Source organism: Musca vetustissima, unplaced genomic scaffold, assembly GCF_032173495.1.
Source record: "Musca vetustissima isolate MV318-11 ecotype Yass unplaced genomic scaffold, APGP_CSIRO_Mvet_v1 utg27509, whole genome shotgun sequence".
Lineage (NCBI taxonomy): Eukaryota > Metazoa > Arthropoda > Insecta > Diptera > Muscidae > Musca > Musca vetustissima.
The window spans coordinates 1-18,244 of record NW_026886197.1 but is presented as its reverse complement, the minus strand read 5'-3'; the positions used below and the strand labels follow the sequence as shown (position 1 = coordinate 18,244).

Below are 18,244 nucleotides of genomic sequence, written 5' to 3'. Positions count from 1 at the left end.
TTACAATTTAACATTGGCATACAGGCGGACGAACATGCAATAATCGACTCAGAAGTGATTATATTCATATTCTCAACAGAAACATGTGTCTATCTCATTTCCTTTTGCTTGTTACAAACATATGCACAAAGACATAACACCCTGTACCACAGTGTTGTGAAGGTTTTTTTTTTAATATTAGCTTCGAAATTGAGCTATATCGATCCTTAATTAGGCATAACTCTTCATATTATAATTTTAAGTATTTTAAAGGCTATAGTCTCACTTATCAGTCATATTAATACAAATTTATCGCAGAGAATTATCTGTAATCCCCAAATAAAAATCTAACCCATTCACCTTATTCAGTCACCTTGGCGTGAAAAGCGAATATAACCGCTTTTCACGCCAAGGTGACTGTATGTCGCTGTGATAGACGATAAAAACCTTCCTTTACAGAAAATTGTCCATTTAGGCCACGTTTGACTGCTGAGATTATTCATTTATATTCTTATATTATTTAAAATAAAAAATATTAAACAATTTAATCAAAATTGAATATACCTCCATGTTAAAGTGTGCAAAAAATCCCATCCTTGTTGAATATACACTTGATTTGCTGCTCTCCTTTGCCTGTTCGGAAAACATTTTTCATTTCAGAAATTTACAGTGATATTCAGTTGCTGTTCATTATGTGAATACATTTGTTTTTTTTTTTGTTGCTGCGAAATATTCGGTGCCACAAAAAACAATCTGTGTATCATAAATTATTTACGCATACATACATATTTGCCCAATCGGCCTATGTGTTTTCTGCCGCATACATTGTTACTACCAATGAATGACGAATGTAAAGGAAGAAACGGAAAAGAACAATTTTGTAGCAAGACTAATATTATTTGAAGAACTTGCACAACATTTTTCATTTACCAGCGAACATTCGTACAATTGTTTGTTCGTGGCCCGTGGTGAGGGATAAAGTTACTTCAATACATATTAGCTGCAGAGTTAAATGACTGCCATAATGGCAATGGTAAGGGCTGCTGTGGGCCTTGTTAATAAAATCTGTTGCCGTTCATCTAACATTGGTCCCTTGAGGCGGGGGTGGGTGGTGTTGGGAAATGTTAGTGCATTTAGAAAATTTACCATGCAAAAGGCGTTTTCTTTCGCCTGTAATCAAACAAACAATCGTAACGTATTTTCCATTTGAGGCCTATACATAAATGGGGATTGTTTTATTTAAAAATGATATAGGATATAAAGAGGAATAACTAAGTTTAGCGCTTTGGTAAAGGGAATATTTATTTTTCCCCTTTGTTAAATTGTTTTAAGGGTTGTAAAAAAATAATAAGGATACGTATGAGTGTAATATGTCAAAGAAAAAAAATAAATATTTGAAAATGATGTAGCTTACTTCCTGGCAATTTCAAAGAAATCCTAACTTTTTAGCTGGCACACACATTAACACAAGTGTCCTTTTAGTGAATCTAAATCAATTCAATTCCGTGATATTAAAACTTTTGTGGCATGTCAAGAGTTTTCCTGCTCTTCTATATTCTTCAATATTTTTTTAACTTCCATAAGTGGAATGTTTTCAGGTTCAAGTATATTTTTCATTGGGAAATTTTACCGAAATTCGGGCCCTGCAACACTGCGACCAGGTTTGTCCATTCGCCGTCGCTCTTTGGAACCATGGTATACGACTAATGGCATTACAATGTATTTGGGATAGAGACATGGACCGATGGCTTACAGATTTCAGTTACCACAGAACTTATATAGCGTTAGGTGTTTATTAGTTGCACAATTGGTCAAAAATATTTATGGAAGCTATACCTAAATCTGAACCAAACTAAACATAAAACCTCTCTTTTTAGGCTCAATTAGCTACGCTGTGTAAAATGTGATGGCAGTCGGACAATTAGATCGTTTTATACTCAATACGGTACGCAAACAAAAATTTTGTCTCTAACTTACCAAAACTTCGTCTCAATCGGACAAGCCTTGGGAGTTTTGTGTATCATTTACATAAAATCGGAAGAAAATATATTTGGGAGCTATATCTATATCTGATTTCTGGTTTCAATGAAACTTAACATACTCTGTCCTAGGCTGAATTCCATACATTATGCCTAATTTTGCTTGTGAAGGACAAACCGTGCGAGGGTTCGTCCTTGGGCCAAATAAGTGATCTCAGCCAAACTTCATTCAATTGGGATAATAAATGCGATCTGTACTTTGTTTGTAATGGGTTAACATGTATAGATAGACGGAAGGACAGTGTATAGAGTAACTTCGTGTATTGTTATGTAATTTCGCATATCAAGTTTGTAGACGATAGAATACCTCCTCGCATATTCAATGCACCCATGTTTCGAACTCGTCCTCTTGAAAAGGCCCCAAATTTTATATTGGATCCCACTTTACCCGACTTTGAATTTTTATACCTTTCACCACACTGTGGTACAGGGTATTACGTCTTTGTGCATATGTTTGCAACAGGCAAAAGGAAACGAGATAGACACATGGTTCCTCTTGAGCATATGTATAGAATCATATTTAAGTCGATTTATGCATGTCCGTCTGTCCATGTTAAATTGTTAACAAATACAGTTCGCATTTTTGATTCGAATTGGATGACATTTAGCACAGCTTCTTTATTCGATCCAAGGACGAACCCTATTGAAATTGGGAAAACCCGGTTTAGATTTAGATATAGCTCTCATATATATTTTCGTTCAATTTAGGGTAAATAGAGCACCAAAGTCCCTATATATCCTTCGATTTGTACGAAATTTATCATAGCGTAATGAATTAGTCCAATATGTGTGTTAAGATTCCTGAAAATCGGCCCAGATTTAGATATGGCTCCCATATATATTTTCGTCCGATTAAATGTAAATGTTGTACTAAGGTCCCTATATATCATTCGATTTGCACGAAATTTGGCACAGTGTACAAATTTAAGGTAAATAGTGCACCCAAGTCCCTATATATCCCTTGATTTGCCCGACATTTTGCATGGTGTACTGAATTCAGTCGAGAACGATGTGTGTAAAATTTCGTGAAAATCGGTTCAGATTTAGATATAGACCTCATATATATTTTCGTCCGATTTTACGTAAATGGTGCTGTATATCCTTCGATTTGCACAAAATTTGGCACAGCGTACTGAATTATGTCTAGAACGATGTGTGTTAAATTTCGTGAAAATCGGTTCAGATTTAGATATAGCTCCCATATATATTTTCGTCCGATTTAAGGTAAATAGTGCACCCATGTCCCTATATATCCTCCAATTTTCCCGAAATTTTGCATGGCGTACCGATTTAGGTCTGATCGATATGTGTTAAATTTCGTGAAAATCGGTTCAGATTTAGATATAGCTCCTATATATATTTTCGTCCGATTTTATGTAAATAGTGCACCAAAGTCCCTATATATCCTTCGATTTGCACGAACTTTTGCATAGATTACTGAATTGATTCTATAACGGTGTGGTAAGTTTCGAAAAATCGGTTCAGATTTCGATATAGCTCCCACATATACATATATATTCGTCCGATATATTTCGAAAGGGTGTCTGATTAAAAATTACATTTTTAACAGTGCGACGTAAAAATAATTATAGGCTTAAACAATTTATAAAAATTAAAAGTTACTGATTTTTATTACAGATAAGCGTATATTCTTGTTGAAGAAAACAAGAAAACCACATAACTTTTTTATACTCGAGAAATACAAAGTGTAAAAAATTTTTAAATCACACTTTTACAATCTGAGCTTAACTTCATTTTCCACATAGCAATTATTTATTCAAAACCAAGTTTGATGTTTGTTTCCACTAATTAGGAAATCATTTATCAAGGCGGCATTGACATATTTCAAGCATTTTCTTAGTCCACATTAACCGAAATTACTCTATTAAATTAGTCTTTCCGTTTTCAACACCTCAAAATATTCAGAATAAAATTCTTGAACAGAATAAAATTCTATGTCGATTTAGTCATTTGTCTGTCATTGGTAATGAAGATTGGATACATTGGTCCAGGTTTTGGTATAACCAGTTTTTAACTCGAATTGGCTTTAATTTGGTCCTTGAAATTCAAATTGGGTAAAAAATGCCAATAATAATCAATACGATCAATTTCTTAAGGTAGATCCAATTAAACGGAATTTTACTGTAATTAGTTATTTTGGATGTTCATTGGGTATCAAATCTACCAACATCTATGTTGGTCCATGTTCCGGAGTATTTTTAAGTCTTTCAACCTTATCAGTGTTAGTATTTTGTATTTTGAATTTCATTGATATACAATTTTCCTACTAAAAAATAATTAATGTGTCAAATTTTTAGGGCTGTCTCCATGTAACGCTACATCTAAAATTTCGGTATCTTGGGGAGTTTGGGCACACTAATTCGCTGTAATTTTATGGATTTTGTTGGATTCCAAATGAACAGAAAATCCCCTTACCAAAAATTATAAACATTTATGCAAATTTTCTGATAGCCCCCAGATAATGTTTCCCTCCATTATTAGTTATTTTTGAACATAGTTCCATTTTCTCAATTAATTTGGCTCCAATATGATTTATAAGGATCTCATTTGGTCTACAACCTTTAATCGAAAAATTATCGACCCATTTTCGGTACTTGATCTGTTATAGCGATATATTCCGGGATATTGAAGGATACACAAGATTTATGTGGAAAACTGTATATGTAGATCCAAGGTCTGATATAGCCTCCACGTAAAAGTACCGCTCATTTTTGGGTTTATTAAGTATTTTATCCCCATTTTCTTATCGCAGTGGCCATAATTTGGTATATTGAATTCCAGGTGAAAAACATCTTTCTATAAATTATTCAATATAGGTTAATGTTCTACATATACCGATACCCACAAAATTTCCTCTGATTCCGCCAAAAAATTTTAATTCATACATAATCTGTATTCGAATTTGAATGTAAATTGTTTTTAAATAATTTGTTGATAGTCTCAAAATATTCCTAATCTTCCCCAAGAATGCCTTCCAGATCATTTCTTATTTAATCCATACTTAAGTATTTTAACACCATAGATTTAGACACTTTTACATATTATTCTATTTACATTCATTAGTGGATTATCATTGAACTAAATTGCCATTGGCACAACAATACAGATGTAGTTGAGATTGAAATTAATCCAATTGTGGTCAAGGGGATGTATGATTTATTATTTTATTTTACCTGACATCCATACGCCACCACGACAGCGACGGTTGTTGCTTGGAATAATGTTATGCAAAGTTTTTATGCCACCAGGTAACATAACCGCAGGGTAGACCACAAGAATTAAAGTTCATTGGCCAAACAACATGAACAAAGGCAAAGTTTAGAAATTTTTTCAACCAAGACAGACAAAGACAATGTCTTATTTTCTTCAGACGTCTTTAAAGAATAAGAGGGGTGCGGCTGATATTTTACTTGGAAATTTATAATGCATAGCAATTATTCATTTTGTTGTTGTTTTTGTTAATTAGTGGAAGAAACAAAACTTGCTCCATTGTTGTTTTTCACCATATTTTTAATATAACAAAAGAAACTTTGGCATAACGTCTGGTAATCGACATACATATAATATTGGTATTAATTTCTGTTTGAAATTACAATTCCTTGCATTCGGTTTTTTGAAGAAAAGAACAACGAGAGAAATGAAGTAAATTAAGTGGAAATGTTAAACCTCATCTTATGATGTGCGTGTCTGTGTGTGTGGGTAGACTGGGAAAAGAACAAGCGTTTCTTGCGTTATTTTTCGTTGTTGTGATCACTCAAATATTTGAATTGTAATTAGGCAGAGTGGTGGTGTGGAAGAAGAAAAAATTAACGTAGAATTGTTATTAATTCTGCTAAAATGTCTATTGATATCGCTATCTTCAAATGACCTAGTGTAAGGCCTTGCGGGATGTATACAATCGACGATATACATAACCGGTTATATTATGAAGGCTATTTTTTACTACCATCAATAAAGTCTAATAGGTCAATTTTTCCAAATGATTTTAAACATCAGCTTAGTAAATTCACCTAAGACTTAGATATACAAAAATCGGATAGTTATATGAGCACGACGTTTTGTTTAGTACATTAAATTTAATCGGTTCAGATTCCCATATATATTTTCGTACGATATTTTACAAATGGTGCACTGAAGAGCCTCTGTTCGTCGTTGTTGCAATCACTCAAATATTTGAATTGTAATTAGGCAGAGTGATGGTGTGGAAGAAGAAAAAATTAACGTAGAATTGTTATTAATTCTGCTAAAATGTCTATTGATATCGCTATCTTCAAATGACCTAGTGTAATCGGTTCAGATTCCCATATATATTTTCGTACGATATTTTACAAATGGTGCACTGAAGAGCCTCTGTTTGCTCGTTTTTCATTAAATATTACATAGATTTACAGTAGCTCCTATAATTTCGATTTCATAGAAAAGGTAAACCAAAGAATCCATGTCTACCCGATTGATATCAATTTTTCATAGATTTCAGATTGTTATGTGTATGCGTTTTTTAAATAAGTTTTAATATCTACGTAGTTCACACACTTAATTTCGTTCGATTCAATTTAAATGGTCTTCCAATCTGAAGGATATTGTACATATGAGCATCTCTTCTATGTAATTAAAGTGGTGAAAAGCATCATAAAGTCGGTCGCGTCCAACATATGAATTTTCCTTACTGTTTTTTGGAATTTCGTCCTCCAGAAACATAATTAAAAAAACTCGAAACTGTCCATAATCAACAACGCAGAAACGTTGCCAAGTTCGTTAGTTCGTTGTCTGCCTATCGCTCGTTAATGCTCTGAGGAATACCAAACCTTCAGGTAGGTCTAGGAATTTGAACATATTAAACAAGTGGACGGTGCGGTATAGTCTGCCAAGCCGACCATATGATACCCAGAAGTTTGGCAACATTTTGCGATATTTGCACGGTTTTGGGCTATTATAGGTTATATCCTCTTCGTTATTATTCTGGCGTTTTTTTCCGAATCATGTTTTCTCACTTGCCTGTCACCGTCAAGAAAAATTAAAATACTTCAAAAAAAAAAAAAAAAAAAAAAAAAATAGAAAACAGTAAGGAAAGTAGTAAAGTCGGACGGGGCCGACCATATGATACCCTTCACCACTTTGGGTATATTCAACAGATGAATTCTAACAGACGTCGCATTTTTAAAGGACAGATTTTCACGAAACTTAACACACATTATTCTACACCTAATTCATTACGCTGTGCCAAATTTCGAGCAAATCGAAAGATATATAGGGACTTTGGTGGACTATTTACATTAAATCGGACGAAAATATATACGGGAGTTATATCCAAAACTGAACCGATTTTCAGGAAACTTAACACACATCATTCTAGGCCTAATTCATTATGCTGTACCGAATTTCGTGCAAATCGAAAGATATATAGGGACTTTGGTGGACCATTTACATTAAATCGTACGAAAATATATATGGGAGCTATATCTAAATCTGAACCGATTTTTCCCAATTTCAATAGGGTTCGTCGTTGGGCCAAATAAGTGACCTATGCCAAATCGGATTATAAATGCGACCTGCTACTTTGTTCACAAAAATACATGGACGGACGGACGGACATGCGTAAATCGACTCAGAAAGTGATTCTATGCATATTCTCAAAAGGAACCATGTGTCTATCTCGTTTTCTTTTGCCTGTTACAAAAACAAAGACATAATACCCTGTACAATGTGTGAAGGGTATAAAAATAAATAAATAAAAATATATAAAACAATGTAAATTTGATATAATTTGTGCTTGATATTTTAAGGAATCACTTGATTTTTTTTTTGGATGGATCCACATCAATGTTATTAACACAAAAATAAAGCAGAAATCTAAAACACCTTCACATTGGTATTATCCGTCTGCATGTGATGAAATTTGTGTTGGATCATGATTACAGAAGAACAAATATTAAGCTGAATATTTTATTACGTTTCTTTGTGTAGTTTTTCTTGTTATTCCTTCGGCTATTATCTGGGTCATTTCGGACCCTTCTTCATAATCTTGCATAGCTATAATGAACAGCAATAATATAACAAACCGAGGGAAACATATCTTAAATTCATCATGGGGAATAGAATAATTTGCTGTTGTGTTGTTGTTCTATTGTCTTGGCTCCCTCTCCCTCCCTTCATACCAAAAAATTAAGAAACATTTTTATAGCTTTCATCTATTAACGTCCATGCTTTCAACTTTTAAATGCGCCCAATAAAGGATATTTTCCAAAGGATGTTGCTTAATTAGAGAAATAACTTTAAAGCTATTTTACATCAGTAGTGGCAGCAACGCCAGCAGAAGAATGAAAGCATTAATGTTAGTGGTTCACTTTGTAAGTTTATGTTTCAAAAGAAAGAACAAAAAATAATTGTGGGTTATCCCTCACAGTGGCACAGAAAAGGAAAATTATAGAATGAGCTGTGTTAACATGGGTTTTTATACCCTGGTGATTTGTTGGGTGCAATAAAAACACTTGAGTCCTTTTTTGGTATATTTTCCTTTTTGTTAACAGCGCATTGCCCTTTTCCGCAAGCAGTTTTTTTGGTGTGTTTTGGTACATTTAAGCCGATTGTAAAATGTATTGTACAGTATCTGATTAACAACTTGTCCACAAAAACAATAAAAATCCGACTTTTTGGTATTTCCTGGAAAATGTGTTTTTTTGCCAACATGTATTCCAATAATTTTTTTGCATGTTATAATTTAATATTCGTGGACAATAAGTATTATCCTTAGGTTAGTATGGTTTTACATATATGCACATATACCTGTGTTTGTGTACGCAAAAAAGTGTTTTGTGTGTGCAGAGGATATTTTAAATATTAATAAACAAGAAAAACGTCGTAATAGTTTTCGATTTTGTCGTAGCTACATCGGTCTTTGGTTGAAAAAAAATTGTTTCGTTTGTACCAAAATAACTGTTTAGCTCAGGGGGCTTTGAGCAGTGGACCTTAGAGGTGGGGTTTGTAATAGAGCCCTGTGGCGTGAAAGTGAAAACAAGATTGGTGCGTATGAAATATCGGATTCTCTTTACATGCGGACCTTTGTCTCCATGTTTTCGTTATACTTTTGTCTTTGACATAACCTCATTCGAAGTCGTGTTGTCCATTACCAGAGACTTATTTCAGCAAAATAAGTTTTTTCGAAGGTCTTTACTTTTGTTATTTCTTTGGGTTTATCGCCAATATGAATTCTGCCAACATTCGCGTCATTTTCTTATATGAGTATGAACATGGGAGAAAACCCATTCTATGATAGGACCTTTTATATACCGAAAACCAGTAAGGAAAGCAGTAAAGTCGGACGGGGCCGACTATATGATACCCTTCACCACTTAAGGTATATTCAACAGATGAATCCTAACAGACGTCGCATTCTTAAAGGACCAGTAAAATTAAATTGGATCCATAAACATGTCATTCTACAGCAGATACTAAATTTTTCATTTGACCAGATATAGAAGCTATACCTAAATCTGAACCGATTTCAGGAAACTTAACACACATCCTTCTAAACCTAATTCATTACGCTGTGTCAAATTTCGTGCAAATCGAAAGATATTAAGGGACTTTGATACACTATTTCCTTAAATCGTACGAAAATATGTATGTCTAAATCTGAACCGATTTTCACAAAACTTAACACACATTATTCTACACCTAATTCATTACGCTGTGTCAAATTTCGTGCAAATCGAAAGATATATAGGGACTTTGGTGGACCATTTACATTAAATCGGACGAAAATATATATGGGAGCTAATCTAAATCGGAACCGGTTTTCATGAATCTTAACCCACATCATTCTATACCTAATTCATTACGCTGTGCCAAATTTCGTGCAAATCGAAAGATATATAGGGACTTTGGTGGACCATTTACATTAAATCGGACGAAAATTTACATGGGAGCTTTATCTAAAACTGAACAGATTTTCACGAAACTTAACACACATTATTCAACACCAAATTCATTACGCTGTGTCAAATTTCGTGCAAATCGAAAGACATATAGGGACTTTGGTGGACCATTTACATTAAATCGGACGAAAATATATGGGAGCTATATCTAAATCTGGACCGATTTTCAGGAAACTTAACACACGTCATTCTAGACCTAATTCATTACGCTATGCCAAATTCGAAAATTCATATGGGTGCTATATCTAAATCTGAACCGATTTTTCCAAATTTCAATAGGGTTCGTACTTTGTTCACAAAAATACATGGACGGACAGACGGACGGACAGACAGACAGACGGGCAGACAGACGGACATGCGTATTCTCAAAAGGAACCATGTGTCTATCTCGTTCCCTTTTGCCTGTTACAAACATATGCACAAAGACATATGTTTGTAGAAAAGTGTGGTGAAGGGTATAATGAGGCGAGAAAAAGATTATTTCCTAATAGAGGGGCTAGCGTTTATGAGGCTATAACAAAACCAGAAACAATACAATGTTCATTTCGGGTAGTGAAAGTTAACATCCAATGAGAATACAAATTGCAACCAATTAGTTTGAAAAACATGTGCATGATTTGTTCGAATTGGTCACCTTTGGCACGAATTATGGCCTTCAAACGGCCAATGATACCGTCACACGGTCTCCAGACACAATAGTCCAACGGATTGGTATCCGGAGATTTTGGTGGTCATTGTGCTCTGGAAATGAAGCGAGGAACCTCATTTTGTAACCATTGTTTGGTGCCGCGTGCTGAGACCTGTTGGAATGTCCAAGGTCTGCGGCCAAGGCTTTAATACACCCTAATTCACAATAATATTCGGCATTTAATCTAATGCCATGGTCGATTAGTACGCGCGTAGAGTGACCATCGGCTGTTATGGCGGCCCACACCATTACCATGACCGGCGCTTGAGTTACGGGGGTCAACCGAAGGTGTACATTTTCAGCTGACCTCTTTGGCAAGAAAACACGATAATTTTGCTTACAAACTGCTGGACAACAAATGTTTTCTCATCGGAGAAAACCAAATTCGGCAGTTCACCACTTTCGGCCAAGCGAAGCAACTCTTTAGCTTTTTATACCCTTCACCACACTGTGGTACAGGGTATTATGTCTTTGTGCATATGTTTGTAACAGGCAAAAGAAAACGATATAGACACATGGTTCCTTTTGAGAATATGCATAGAATCACTTTCTAAGTCGATTTATGTCTGTCCGTCCGTCCGTCTGTCTGTCCATGTTAAATTGTAAACAAAGTACAGGTCGCATTTATAATCCGATTTGGATGAAATTTAGCACAAGTCACTTATTTGGCCCAAGGACGAACCCTATTGAAATTGGAAAAAATCGGTTCGGATTTAGATATAGCTCCCATATATAGTTTCGTCCGATTAAGGGTAAATGGGGCACCAAAGTCCCTCTATATCTTTGGATTTGCATGAAATTTGGCACAGCGTACTAAATTAAGTCTAGAATGATGTCTGTCCAAGTTTCGTGAAAATCGGTTCAGATTTAGATATAGCTCCCATATATAGTTTTGTCCGATTTCATATAAATGGTGCACCAAAAACCCCATATATATATATATATATATATATATATATTTCGTCCGATTTAATTTAAATAATGTGCCAAAGTTCTTATGTTGCATAGCGTACTGAATTTAGTCCAGAATTTTGTGTGCCAAGTTTCGTAAAAATAGGTTGGGATTTAGATATAGCTAATATGATGTAATTGACGCACCAATAAACGAATATATGGCTGATAGGAACTAAACGTACCGAAATTAGTATAGCTTATATATATATTTTCGTCCGATTTTAAGTAAATTGTACATCAAACTCCTCATGTTTGTCAGATTGACATCAAATTTTGCACAACGTACAAAATTGAGCCTAGAATAACGTAGTTACGTTTTCTAGAAATACAGACATAGCCCAACGGATGACCTATTGATATTTGTTTGAAGTCGATTTTCATACTTTTGTCCCAAACGAATGACATGTTTATGGACAGATCTAGTCCGATTCACATTTAGATAAATATCACATATTTTATTTCATCCAATTTCATGTTAATAATGCTATATAATATACCCATAGTGGTGAAGGGTATTATATAGTCGGCCCCGTCCGACTTTACTACTTTCCTTACGGGTTTTTTTTTTGCCGAATGGAATATTGCGATATGTTCAGCTCACGAGCCATTTTTCGGACGCGAATTTTGATCAAGTCCCCTCTTTACGTTTCGAACCATTTCTGCTGATGTTGCTGTTTTCTTCCGCTCACTTCCTTGACATCGGGCTACGTTACCGGTATCACAGTAACGAGCGATAGCAGGAGACACAATAGATTTGTTCACATTTAAATGCTGGAATGCTCTAACGATAGCCACTTGTGGTTTTCTAGGTAAATATAAAGAAATCACACTATCAAGCTTGAATTCCATTACGAGTAACTTTTTTTCAGCAAAATTCTCACCAAAAAGCTTTTGTACGCTTGTAAACAATATAATGAGCTGTTACTGGAATAATTTTAATAGCTGTCTGTCTGTTGTCCCAAATTCGACCAATTATATCTAAAAACTGCACCAAATACCCAACCTTTTTCCGATTGTCATGAAATTTTGCTCAACGTACAAAATTTCATGTACGTCCGATTTCATGAAAACTCTGCACCCAATAACCGGGCAAATGGTTCTAAAGTTCTGAAAATTTTGTATTGTATTCAATTTCATTTACAACCTGACTCTAAGAATGTAATCATCAAACCCCTCTTTCCAAATGAAACCATTCGACCACACTGTAACTTTTAAGCTCTTAAATGCAAATGTTCTGCTAGCAAGTAAGCTTCTTGCCTTAGAAACTTTAAATAGAATTTAACACACTATATCCGGAGAAGAACATTTACATAACCAACCGACCAAAAAGTCAAACCAAAAAAATTTTATGAATTTTCTTTTTATTTTTTGGAACATACAGGCAGACATACAGCTTGGGAAGAACAAGTGCTGTAGTAGAAATCTTTGGTTTGTGCTGTCATTGGCATTCTTTCGTTCTCCCACTCCCTCATGTCCTTTGAGGAAAGGGTGAGAGAAGAAGAAGTTAACCAGAATTCTTTTATAATTGTTATGGGTGGGTTTTTGGCTAATATATGATTTGCACGACAATGGTGTTTTGCCATTGTGGCCATTCTGATGTCCTGTGATGCGAATCTAGATGCTGCTATGCCATGGCATTGTGTTAATGCTATCCCACTGTGGTTATTGCAGGGCTTTGGTCAAAAGTTTGTTTCCCCTTCCCAGAAAAGATTACACAGTTCTCGATTGTTTTTCTTCATTTGGTTTTCGGCGGTGGATATTTGTATCTTCTGTTGATTTTTGTTTTAACAACGACGAACATTAGTATTGTGAAAAGTCAAGAGCTAAAAGGGTTCTGCACTCGCGTGCCACATTACAATATCTCATAATAGTCGTTAAAACAAAAGAAGAGAAAGGACGATGAATGGAATTGTAAGTTAGTGGCATTAAAAAGTTGTTTCATTTTATAATGCGAGGATGAAGAAGAAAGAAAAAGAAAAGTCATTAATGTTTGGTTTCATTGTCTTCGAATTGTTTTATTTCTTTCATTTCATTTTAGTTGTTGCTTTAGTAGTGTTAGTAGTTCGTTATGTTGCCCCAACAGTTTGACCATAAAATGTTTTGTTAAACAGGGCATTAGTTGGCGCCGTTATGGGCATACACTTAACCTCTTATTTAGTTTTCTATGTTGGATAATATTTAATGGATTTTCTCGACGGCTAGAATGGTTAAATTAATCATAAATAAATATTGGCAAAAGAGAATTGGAAATATTAAAGCATATACATCTTGATCAGCGTACAAATTTAAAGGCGGAGTTGGTATATACATATTTTATGGTTGTGATGTCCGAACATGGACATTAGGAATAAAATCTCAATTACAGCCTATTCGGTTTCAAAACAAGCCTAGACTCGTGAAAATACAGAAATTTTGGAGGTACTGTTAAAATTTGCTACCTAATGAGAATTCAAATTACAGGCCATTTCGTTTGAGGAACCTGCCCAAACTCCCCGTATTTCCGTGATTTTGGGGTATAACGGTATATGTCTGTGCAACATTTCAAATCTCTATCTATCGCGACTTCAACGGAGTGACGAACTTGTTCTGACAGATTTTAATAATTTTTTGAAAGCGACGGTAATTTAGAATTTGTACAAAAAATAATTTCGGTTAGCATCAATTGACAGGTACAGGGTAGTATGTCTTTCTGCATATTTTTGTAACAGGCAAAAGGGTCAAAGTACAGGTCGGATTTATAATCCGATTTGGATGAAATTTGGCTCAGCTCATTTGTTTGGCCCAAGGACGAACCTTATTGAAATAGGGAAAAATCGGTTCAGATATAGATATAGCTTCCATATATATATTTTCGTCCGATTTAAGGTAAATGGTGCACCAAAGAACCTATATAACCTTCGATTTGTACGAAATTTAGTATAACGTAATGAATTGACCCTAGAATAATGTCTGCCAAGTTTTGTGAAAATCGGTCCAGATTTAGATATAGCTCTCATATATAGTTTCGTCCGATTTCATGTAAATGGTGCACCAAAGTCCCTACATATCTTTCGATTTGCACCAAATTTGGCATAACGTAATGATCCTTCGATTGAGCCTAGAGTGATGTCTGCCAAGTTTCGAGAAAATCGGTCCAGATATAGCTCCCATATATAGTTTCGTCCGATTTCATGTAAGTGGTGCACCAAAGTCCCTATATATCCTTCGATTTGCACGAAATTTGGCATAACGTACTGAATCGAGCCTAGAGTGATGTCGGTCAAATTTCGTGAAAATCAGTCAAGGTTTAGATATAGCTCCTATATATTTTTTCGTCCGATTTAATGTAAATTTAGTCCAGAATGATGTGCTAAGTTTCGTGAAAATCGGTTGAAATTTAGATATAGCTCCCGTTTGAAGTCGATTTACAAACTTTTGTCCCATTGTAAGAAACGAATGATATGTTTATGGATAGATCTAGGTAGATTCACATTTAGATAAACATCATCAGCTGTTTAAAATACCCATAGTGGTGAAGGGTATCATATAGTCGGCACCGTCCGACTTTACTACTTTCCTTACTGGTTTTGAGACGACTTATGCATGTCCGTCCATCAGTATGTTCATGGTTAATTGTACACAAAGTACAGGTCGCATTTATTATTCGATTAAAATTAAATTTAGCAGAGGTCATTTATTTGGCCCAAGGAAGAATTTTATTGCAATTGGTGATAATCGGTCCAGATTTATATATAGCTCTCATACATATAGTTTCTTTCGATTTATAGTAAATTGTGAACCCATGAGTCAAAATTAGGTCGATTGCAAGAAAACAGTTGGTATCCAATACGAATCCATCGTACCAAATTTTAGAGAATTCTCTAGAATAGCGCGTTGAAGATCCCAAAAATATTGAAAATTGGGGAGTATGCCTAAATGTGGATCGATATTGTTTGATTGATTTATTTCAATTCGTTCCAACAGACCGACGGATGTGCTTAAATCGTCATAGAAATTTACGCTGCTCCCGACTGTTTAAATGTCTTCTGGATGCACCCAAAGTGATTTAAGGCATAAAACGATTTTTTCCCTTGTGTGATATCAATGATGTCATGTTTAAGTTCTGTATATATACCAAGGAAGTTAGAACATCATATAATCGGCTTCGTTTAATTGTACCCTAACCAACTATGTTGTCAGGGTATTATAGCTTTGTGCAGGCCCGAGAGATTGTAACGCCGCGAAATATTGGTCCTAGACCCACCTTTAAGTATACCGATCGTCACATCTCGACTAGCTGAGTCGGTCTAGACATGTGTGTCCGTCCGTCCGTCTGTCCATTATAATTTGTAAACACGATACACGACACAGTTATGGACCAATCTTCACGAAATTTTGCATGTAGGATGGGTTCTGGCCAATGAAGACCCCTATTGCTTTTGGTAAAGATCGGTTAATATTTACGGGATGAAATGGACCAAATACTTTTTTGTCTGATTTTCTGGTTGCTCCAGAGGCCGCAATTACGGTTCAAACATTGCCAAATTTTACTTGGAGAAGGCGATCGGGCCAAAAAATAAACATGCCAGTTTTTATAAAGATCCGTCAATATTTAGTGAGTCAAATGTACCCTGACTTTTGTGTGAAAAATTACAAAATTTGTATTCTATAGCTTACATATTTACTCCTGAAGGACATAGACCCGAGAAGTTGATAGTATATCCAAGAGTAGTGCTTGACATTAAAATTTATACCAATTATACTGTCGTATGTTCTCACATGTGGGAGTTACACTTAAATATGTGCAGGTGCTTATGTATTTTGCTATTATTTAATAATCCATTACCACAGTAGAGGGCGGAAATATAGCGCTGATCGCTTATAAATTTTGCATGAGATTCCAGTTTTCGGCGATGATCAGATAATAATTTTGGGATGAAGTGGACCGAAAACTTATTTTTTTGTGTTTTTTGAGTCGATGCCAATAATAGGCCGAACAATACTACACAACCCACGATGAAGGGAATCTGGACAATTAATTAGAAGGGCTGTATGAATAGTAATATTCGGAAAATATGTCAGTGTATGAAAAAGGTGCTGTTGACCTCTAATCGGGCCAGATTGAGCAAATATCACGAAATATTGCCCAGGCTTGGAGTAAGCATCCGCAGAAAGTTAGAGTTCCGTAGTAGTTGTGTAGGGTATCGTATGGTCGGCCCCATCCGACTATACTACTCCGCCCACTGGTTATTTTTCCTTTTTATGGTATTCAATTTCATAATTTAGCTCCTAAATAACAATCTAGCTTCACTTCCGTTTCCATTCCTATCCCTAATTTATACCCTTTAGAAATTTTACACTTAGTCTGGATGTTGTAAATAATAACAATATGTGTTCGTTGTTCGTTGACACAAATAACAACAAATATCGTTGACAATTTATATGGCTCAGATTACATTTTCCAATCAGGACATTCTATACTTTATGTGACGACAGACGACTCTTCTTCGAATGTAAACATTTGCTAACAATGATTTCTGTTTTCGCACTTCCACATGATTTCCTCAAGCTTCATTTCACTTCGAATCGCATCGCCCCGATTCATTTCATTTCTATGCGGATTTGTTAGATTGAAAAATGACTTACCGTTAAAAATTCCATTACTTGATTGGCATTACATTCGTTTTTAAAAACTGCAAACATATGGAGATTATCATCAACAGCATCATCGTCTTATGAATTGTTCAGCACTGCTCCGCTATGCTCAGCTGTTGTTGCGGCTGCTGCCATAGAGGATACCATAAATCCAAAAAATTGGAAAATATTTGGAATGAATTCACAGGAATGAAAGCGGAGATGCCAGTAGAGTGTAACATAAAAGAGAAAGAAACAGAAAAATTATTATGAAAGTCAACATCAACAGGAAAAATAAATCGAATGGTAAACAGGAAAACAATGACGACGACACTGACAATAATGGATGGGAAATAAATCGAAAGGGACGTTATAATGGATGTTTGATAAATATCATTGTCCTTATGTTTGGCTGGAGCAGCAGCAGTAGTAGTGGTAACAATTGTAAGACTCTAAACAGATTTTATGTGTGCGCCAAACAAATGTAGGGTATATTGAGGTTGTTGTTTTTGTCATTGTTGTGTATGCGTTAAATTCCTATAATTTATTGTATATTAAACATCATTTTTTTATTTGTTTGTATTGTTGTTTTCGTATTTGTATTGGGGCAGTCTAAAAGAGAAACACGAACAGAGTGACGATAAAATATGACCTTGATCTTTCATAGTCATTAAGAGATTAGCAATTGGCTTTACAAAATGCTGTGTATGCTGTGAACAGTGGGGTAAAATAAAAAATTTTTATACACTCCACCATAGTATGGGAGGTATATTAAATTTGTTTTTCTGTTTGTAAACTCCATCCAAATTGGCTGTAATTTGTGCTTCGAGTTCTTATTTGGGTAGCATATCTATCCACAAAAAATTTAAATATAGGTTAATTTTTTCGGATAGCTCCCATATAACTGCACCCACCAATTTCGATACTTTAGGAGTTATTGAGTATTCTTCTTTACTAAAAATTATAAATATAGGTCCGCTTTTCTGGTAGCCCCAATATAAAACCGGAGCGGAGCA

The 18,244-nt window shown here is 35.0% G+C and overlaps 1 long non-coding RNA gene across 1 annotated transcript in view; it reads right to left on the bottom strand.

Moving 5' to 3' along the window:
* Positions 1–17,340, bottom strand: part of LOC133333706 (uncharacterized) — a 53,768-nt gene extending 36,428 nt beyond the window's left edge. The window contains exon 1 of the long non-coding RNA XR_009754466.1: positions 17,241–17,340. This is a non-coding gene — a long non-coding RNA (uncharacterized LOC133333706). The remainder of the gene's footprint in view (positions 1–17,240) is intronic.
* Between the last annotated feature and the right edge of the window lie 904 nt (positions 17,341–18,244).